Source organism: Hordeum vulgare, chromosome 3H, assembly GCF_904849725.1.
Source record: "Hordeum vulgare subsp. vulgare chromosome 3H, MorexV3_pseudomolecules_assembly, whole genome shotgun sequence".
NCBI lineage: Eukaryota > Viridiplantae > Streptophyta > Magnoliopsida > Poales > Poaceae > Hordeum > Hordeum vulgare.
In genome coordinates this window covers 208,061,527-208,069,108 of record NC_058520.1, presented here as the reverse complement: position 1 = coordinate 208,069,108, position 7,582 = coordinate 208,061,527, and the positions used below count along the sequence as shown (strand labels likewise).

Sequence of the window (7,582 nt, the reverse complement as noted above, 5' to 3'; positions counted from 1 at the left end):
GAACAAACATGAGTACAAGAGTACTCAGCAAGACTTTAGGATAACTATCTACTCATGCAATGTATCAATAAGGAATTGTGGGGTTCATGCGGAAAGCCAGCATTTGACTCGTGGCTAGACAACTTGCATTTTAAAATAATTTTTGACAACTTGATTTCTCGCACACGAGTCCACTAACACCACAACAATACTCCATCGTGGAAACATTCTGTCTCCATACGGGAATGCCGTCCATGACACTCACGCTTATCTTGACAATTTTATGAGTAGCCATTAAAGTTATCTATGAACAACATATGTCTCCAAGTAGTCCATATCCGTGGACGCGGCTATTCGAATAGATCATAACCCTGCAGGGGTGTACTTCTTCACACACGCTCTCGCCACTTATCGCCATGTGCACATCATGCACCTCGGCAACCTTCAAGCGGAAGCCCAACGAGGGAGTCGGCCACGACCGTTAACCATGCTAATACTTAGTCCAGGTCTATCGCCTATCTAAAGGTAACCCGCACGGAAGTCCGGCCGAGGTTTCCGCCACGTCCCCAAACGATGTGCGCAGGGTTCCAAAGCCCACCATCCGGGTGCCACTGCCTACCGCATCACAGCCCACCTCTCAGGTCAGCGATATGCACGGCCTCCAGCATGACTATAAACACTAGAAACTGCTTGCAACTCCTGGACCGAGTACTAAGCGATTAATAAGTCGAGAGGGTCAATTAAGTATGGGCACCGCTAGGGATCAGACTACTGATCTCTAGTGTTGCATCAGACCAGCCGGACACCGTAGGATGAGGCTGCTTCTGCCCGTTAGATTAGTATAGGTGCGTCGAACCTTTGCCAGGTAGTTTCCTAGTAATCAACTTCATAGAACTAATTGCTCCCAGAAGTCACGGTTGGACACAATCTATAACTTGGGTCCACCTTTGTTTCCCTATACTAATTTTGTTCCACAAACTAATTACGCCCAAAAATCAAGCAGGGAATCCCTCAAAAAAAGCAAGTAAGTATCACCTTTTTTTCTACTGAACCGAAAATCTTTGGCCAGTGCTCTGTGCCGGCGCGCCGGCCGAAACTTTCGGCCGGCCACTCGTGGGCCGCACGATCCGCCAACCGCCGCGCGTGTGCACCGTTAGATATCCATGCAACATTTTTCCCCGATGCGGCAAAATTTCGATGCGATGCAGCAATTTTCGTCAACGGTTGCAACAACAAAAAAATTAGCAAAAAAATATCTACGTGATCGTAGCAAAAAAAGGAGCTGATCGATGGTGCGTGGTAGCAAAAGTCAAACGCTGGTTGTAGCAAAAATCTACGTGAACGTGTATGCAACTTTTTTAGTGAACGGTTGCAGCAAAAAATGATGCCGGTTGTAGCAAAAATCCGACGAACTCGAGTTACAACCAACTATGGATGCAACTTTTTTAGTGGACAGATGTAACAAATGAAAAACGCTAGTAGCAAAATTAAACAGTAGTTGCAACAAATTTACACGGTATAAAAGTTGCATCCACTGACCAGCGAAGCGCGCGCGTGCGAAAAATGTTGCATGGCCTGCGCGAGCGAGCGACCGACCGAGACATCGGTTCCGCCGGCGCGCTGTATGGAAACGTTTCCCAAAATCTTTTCCTGCTAAACTTAGCTTCCAGTACATGTTAAATTTGCTTCCATATCCAAGAAAAAACTTTGTGTCCAATGTAACAATTTATTTTTATTTAGAGACAAAATTCTGCATAAATTTGCTATTATTTTTCGTCTTCCGGTCTTACGCCACGTTACTTCCAACCACCATAGAAGTTTGGTTCAATCTAATTTGTTTCAACTTAATTTGGAAAATGTGCTTCCATAACATTTATAGATTTTCTCTAATCACGCTGCTGCCATATGCTTCCGATATTCGCTCCATGTCCATACAATCACAGGAGTTTTCATATATGCATGATGCTTCCTTTTATTCCATATTCGTTTCCATCATATGCTTCCAACAGTACATGACATGCTTCATAATTCATGGTCACATTTTTCTCCGGGCATTGTCATGATTTGTTTTCTGTTATGAAGCACACGTGTTTGTATTTCGAAGCACAATTTTATTTGGTTGAAGCATGAAATGTAGTTTCAACTTCCTTATACCATCACAATGTTAGTGTAAGAAAAGAAGCACGCGTCATTGTATTTCGAAGCACAATTTTATTTGGTTGAAGCGTAAAATGTAGTTTAAGAGTTACTTTGTTGCAATGAGCCATCAGAAACATAGTTTGAGAGTTACTGAAGCTTGAACAAAATGTTACCGATTTACCATGTTTGTATAAACAACAAAGAAAATTAACACGTAAATGCTTCGATACATGCTACATATGATACCAAAGCAGATATCTGAAACTAAACTGAAGGAAACACATACATAGGTAGTATGACAATGCACAGGATCTGAAGCATTGCCTCTTTGACAATGAAGCACGTCACTCCCACTATTTAGAGCCAGAGACGTCGAGGAACCGGAAGCATCGATGGCAGGATGTATGAGAGATGATGCCAACCTGAACATCGATTAGGAGTACCATGGATGCAATGTCGTCGGAGAAGGGGCCAACATGGCGGCAAGATGATTGTGTCGTATCCTATGATGTTCAATGTCCCTGCTGCCCGTTGATTGTGCCGTATCCTATCACGTTCAATGTCCCCGCTGCTCGTTGGTGGTATTTGGAAGAAGCGTCAATCTCTTGTAATCTCAATATAACACAATAGTATGGAAAAACGAAAGCATGTCTAGAATGTCGCAAACTCTATACAGCGAAGGTGCACAAGAATGACGCATATGAAGCATGGATATTTGGATGTCAGGGAAAAGCCATGAACTTGGTGCAAGCTTCACTCAGCTTCTTGAAGCCGTGTCGGTCGGCCATGGCCAGCGTGGCTGCCACGGTCTCGATGTCGACGCTCTTGCATAGGACACACTCGCAGTTCGCCCTTACCCTGCCCATGTTGTACTGCTCGGCGGCGATAACGAGGTGCCGGATCATTGCCTTGTGACCGGCGCCATCAAGGCCACCCAGGACGGGAAGCGCGTCCGTGTAGGAGAACTGGATCAGCGCCCAGACCGACGGTGCCGGCATGTCTCTGCCGTCCACGAAGATCTGCACCTTCCCGTCGCTGCACGTTGTCGCCGTGTGGATGTGGCGCTTGAGAAAGCCAGGCGCCCGAGCGTCGAGGATGCAGTAGTGCGGCGCTGATCGTCCCTCTTTCGAGTTGGATGATCACGTCTGGCCTCCCCCTTGCCGTAGCCAACTTGCTGGAAGAGCGGCAGGATCGATCCATGCCAAGATGGAGCACCAGTATTGTCGCCCGGGGGTCGCATCGGTGTAAAAGACGATGTCGTTTGGACTGGCAGCAAGCGGAGCTGACCGGCGGGGCGGCCGTGCTGCTCGACGGCGGGGAGAGTAGGAAGTGGTTGCATGCGAGGCGGGGTATAAGGAAATTTGGGCGAGGGGCTCCGGGCGGTGCGTGGAAGGTGGACGAGCTCGATCCGGTGTGGTTGCAGCTCGAATATAGGAGAGATTAATTAGGGAGAGATTAGCGGATGATTTATGGTGGGGCTACGTGTCGTTAATTCCCTGCCGATGTCTTATTTTTTTACAAAAGCAACATGGATTGTGAGGCGTCAGATTTCAACTAAATGGATGGCATTGGAATGGTCTGATGCTATCAGACTATAGATAACAAGCGTTTAACATTAAGTATCCCAACGTGTGGTAGTATCTAGTCTTGTATTACATACACGGAACTCAGTTCCTAAGGACGGTTCCAATGAAACAACCCGCCATGTACTCCTACATAGCCTTTCACCGGTACCTTTACCAAATCAGGTTCAACAAACAACCTTTACTTACTGAGCACATTCTCACAATTATGTTCATCTCCCAGATGACAGACCATACACAACTCTAAGCATAGCATGCATAGCAGGATAAGGCACATCATGGCTCAAGCATCTACCAGGTATGCTAGGTTGCAAGGTTCAGCTATTTACTGTGACAAAGACAGGTCATGCAAAGGAAGTGGGTTCAACTAACATGGCAAAAGCATTTGAAGCATTTGATCCTAATGCAATAAGTAAGTGCGGGAACGAGAACATGGGATTTATCGGGATGATCAAAATGGTTGCTTGCCTTGTTGCTCCGAGGAGGGACAATATCCGTCAGTCGGATATTCGGTGGAATCCGGAGGAGCGTTGCCTACCGATAGAAATGACATCAACCAATAACAATCATATGCAACAAAATGATGCATGAGCATGGCATGAAGATGCATGGTGGTATGCTAATGTAGCTATCATTTATTAAGTTTGGAGTTGATTTGAATCAGATTCAAATATCACTTCAAACGAGGTATTCTCAAATACCATTTTAATTGATTCGACCTGATGCTCAGATCAACTTGTTTTTAACATGCATGGGAATGATATGTTAAGTTGCTGGTTGTGATTGCACAATGTTTGATCATAGCATTTGAAGTGGAATCCAAATGATTTTCAAATTCGAACTCCAAAGCATTTATTAAATTTAACCTATTCATTATTCTACATGTTTGGTCCAGTAACATTTTCAAACATGTTTGAAAATGACATATTCTGATTCCTTGGATTTTTCTGATACTTTTTCATATATAAATTACTTTCATTGGAGTTACAGATTAATTTCTATGATTTTTAGACGTTTTGGGCATTTTCTCGAATTCTTTTATAACAAAAAAGCTACTTATTGCGTCATCATGGCATCAACAGGTCAAACTGGCCGTTGAAAGTCAAACCTGACCAGTGGGACCCACTGGTTAGTGACTCTGGTCAGTTTTGGATTAGATTTAAACCTAATTAGCTAATTAACAGCGCTCGACCCACATGTCAGTGACTTCTTAGTTTAATTAATTTTATTTTATCAACTATAATCATCCAGAGGCTGGCCCCATGCGTCAGTGGCTCAGGCCAGCTGAGATCCTCCGGCGGCGAGGTCGTCCTCGCCGGCGGTGAGCCTCCGGCGACCACCAGAACGGCGGAGGGGCTCGGAAACGGCGCACAGGCGGCCAAACTCTGTGCTGAGTGTACCAGAGGAACAACACGTCTCCCGCAGGTTCATTTTTGCACTTAGCCGGGGCTGATCTGGCCGGAGATGATGCCGGCGACGAGCTTGGCGGCGGCCGAAGCTCGGGCATCGTCGGGCTAGCCGAATCCGAAGGAGATAGGCACGGGGCTGAGCACCTACAGCATCTACTCGATGGCCTAAAGCTACCGGTGGCCTCAGAAGGACGAGCCATTCACCGGAGAGCTACCGGCGACGAGCTCCCGCGGCGGATCTCGTCGGGCTCCGGTGAAATCAGGGCTAGAGGAAGAGGTCGAAGGGGGAAACTTGGGGGAAAGTTTGCTAGGCTCACGGGGAGTGCAGTGGAAGGCTTAGACGTCTCGGGGAGGCGCTGTGGGCGACGAATCGAACGAAGCTCGCCGGCGGCCGAAGCTTGAAGACAACGGTGTCGTGGGCGTTGCAGGGCTCGGGGGATCTTCTGCTTCTGCAAGGATGACCAGCTCGTCGAGGCAGAGCGAATGGAGCACTCGGGGGGGAGATCATGTGGCTAGAGGCACGGGCAGCTCGAGCTCGAGCTCCTGTCAATGGCGGCAGAGGGGAACACAGCAACCGAGAGGAGAGGGGAGGAATGGGTCGCGGAAATGGATAGGGCCGTGCTCGGGGAGGTTATCCCCGCGCGTGCCAGCGCGAAGCGGAGGCCAGGCTGGCAGGGAGCTGCATGGAGGCGTCGGGCGTCGCGGTGGCCACCTCCTGCTGCCTACTGGCGAGGAGGAAGACGACCGGGGAGCTGGGCCTGGGCCAGGTAAGCGACAGGTAAGTGTTTTGCATTTTTTTTCCTTGTTTTGTTTTCTGATTTGCTAACTATTTTGATTTGCTATTTATTTCAGCTCCAAAATAATTTATAAAAATATTTTGAACCCACCAGAATAATAGTTGGAATATTTCCAACCATTCCTGAAGTTTTCAACATTTTTGAAAACTTAAAGTTTTTGAATTCAAATTTAAACTTGAATTCAGTAGCTTTTTGAATTTAAATAAAATGCCAAATGTGTTATGAAAATAGTTTTCTTCACTCATTATTTGTTTTCAAGAATTATCAGAAAAGTTGAACTTTTCTTGAGGCCATTTTGGGTTCATTGATTTTAACAAGTTTGGAATTTCTTTGAATTTGAGAAGTGGCTAGGGTTTTTGAGTTTTGCTTCACCACTTGCTTTGATCTTGTTGCAAATTTCTTGGATGCAATGCAAAGAAGATATGAGCACAATGCTATACTTTGGTTAGGGTTCCAGTGATGTGACAACTCACCCTCACTCAAAAGAATCTCATCCCGAGATTTAGAAGTCGTCGGGAATAACGCGGGACACTCAAGTCGGAGACGATCCTCTCTTTCCCATGTTGCCTCCTTTTCAGAATGATTTGACCATTGAACTTTAAGAAACTTGAGGTTTCGACATCGAGTGCTACGCTCAGCTTGATCAAGAATACGCACAGGGTATTCTCGGTATGAAAGGTTGTCTTGGAGATCAAGCGTTTCGTGGTCCACTTCACTGATAGGATCCGAAAAGCAACGCGTGAGTTGCGAGACATGAAAGACATCATGAACCTTGGAAAGATGCGGAGGAAGTTCCAACTCGTAGGCAACTTCTCCTCGTTTGGCAAGAATGCGAAAAGTACCAATGTAACAAGGATCCAACTTGCCCTTGATACCGAATCGATGGGTACCCTTCAAAGGTGTAACCCGAAGGTAAGCCTTCTCGTCAACTTCAAAGGACACAGCCTTATGATGACGATCATATTGGGTCTTTTGACGAGACTGGGCTGTTTTCAACTTTTCACGAATAATGCAAACCTTCTCTTCTGCATCCTGGATCATATCCGGGCCAAAGAGTTGCCTCTCTCCGGTTTCTGACCAATTAAGAGGCGTTCGACATCTTCGTCCATAGAGAACTTCAAAAGGGGCTTTGCCCAAGCTTGATTGATAACTATTGTTATAAGCAAATTCGGCGAATGGAAGGCACTTCTCCCAATTCATACCGAACGATATAACACAAGCTCGGAGCATATCTTCTAGGATTTGATTCACTCTTTCTACTTGACCACTTGATTGAGGATGGAAAGAAGTGCTAAAATATAAGTGAGTCCCCATAGCATTCTGAAAACTTTCCCAGAAGCGAGAAGTAAAGATACTCCCACGGTCTGAGTTAATCTCCAAAGGAACACCATGAAGAGACACTATTCGAGAGATATATAACTCTGCTAGCTGGCTAGCTGTTATACTCTCACGAACTGGAAGAAAATGAGCTACTTTGGAGAGACGGTCAATGACCACAAAAATAGCATTATTTCCTTTCTTGGTCTTGGGAAATCCGGTAATGATATCCATACTAACTTTATCCCATTTCCATTCAGGAATAGCTAACGGTTGAAGGGTGCCAGCAGGCCTTTGATGTTCTGCCTTAACTCGACGGCAAACGTCGCAGTTAGCAACGAACTCAGCAATTTCTCTC

At 46.0% G+C, this 7,582-nt stretch overlaps 1 pseudogene; it reads right to left on the bottom strand.

Annotated features, from left to right (window-relative positions):
• Positions 1–2,840: 2,840 nt before the first annotated feature.
• LOC123441631 lies at positions 2,841–3,457 on the bottom strand (annotated as a pseudogene).
• Positions 3,458–7,582: the final 4,125 nt, after the last annotated feature.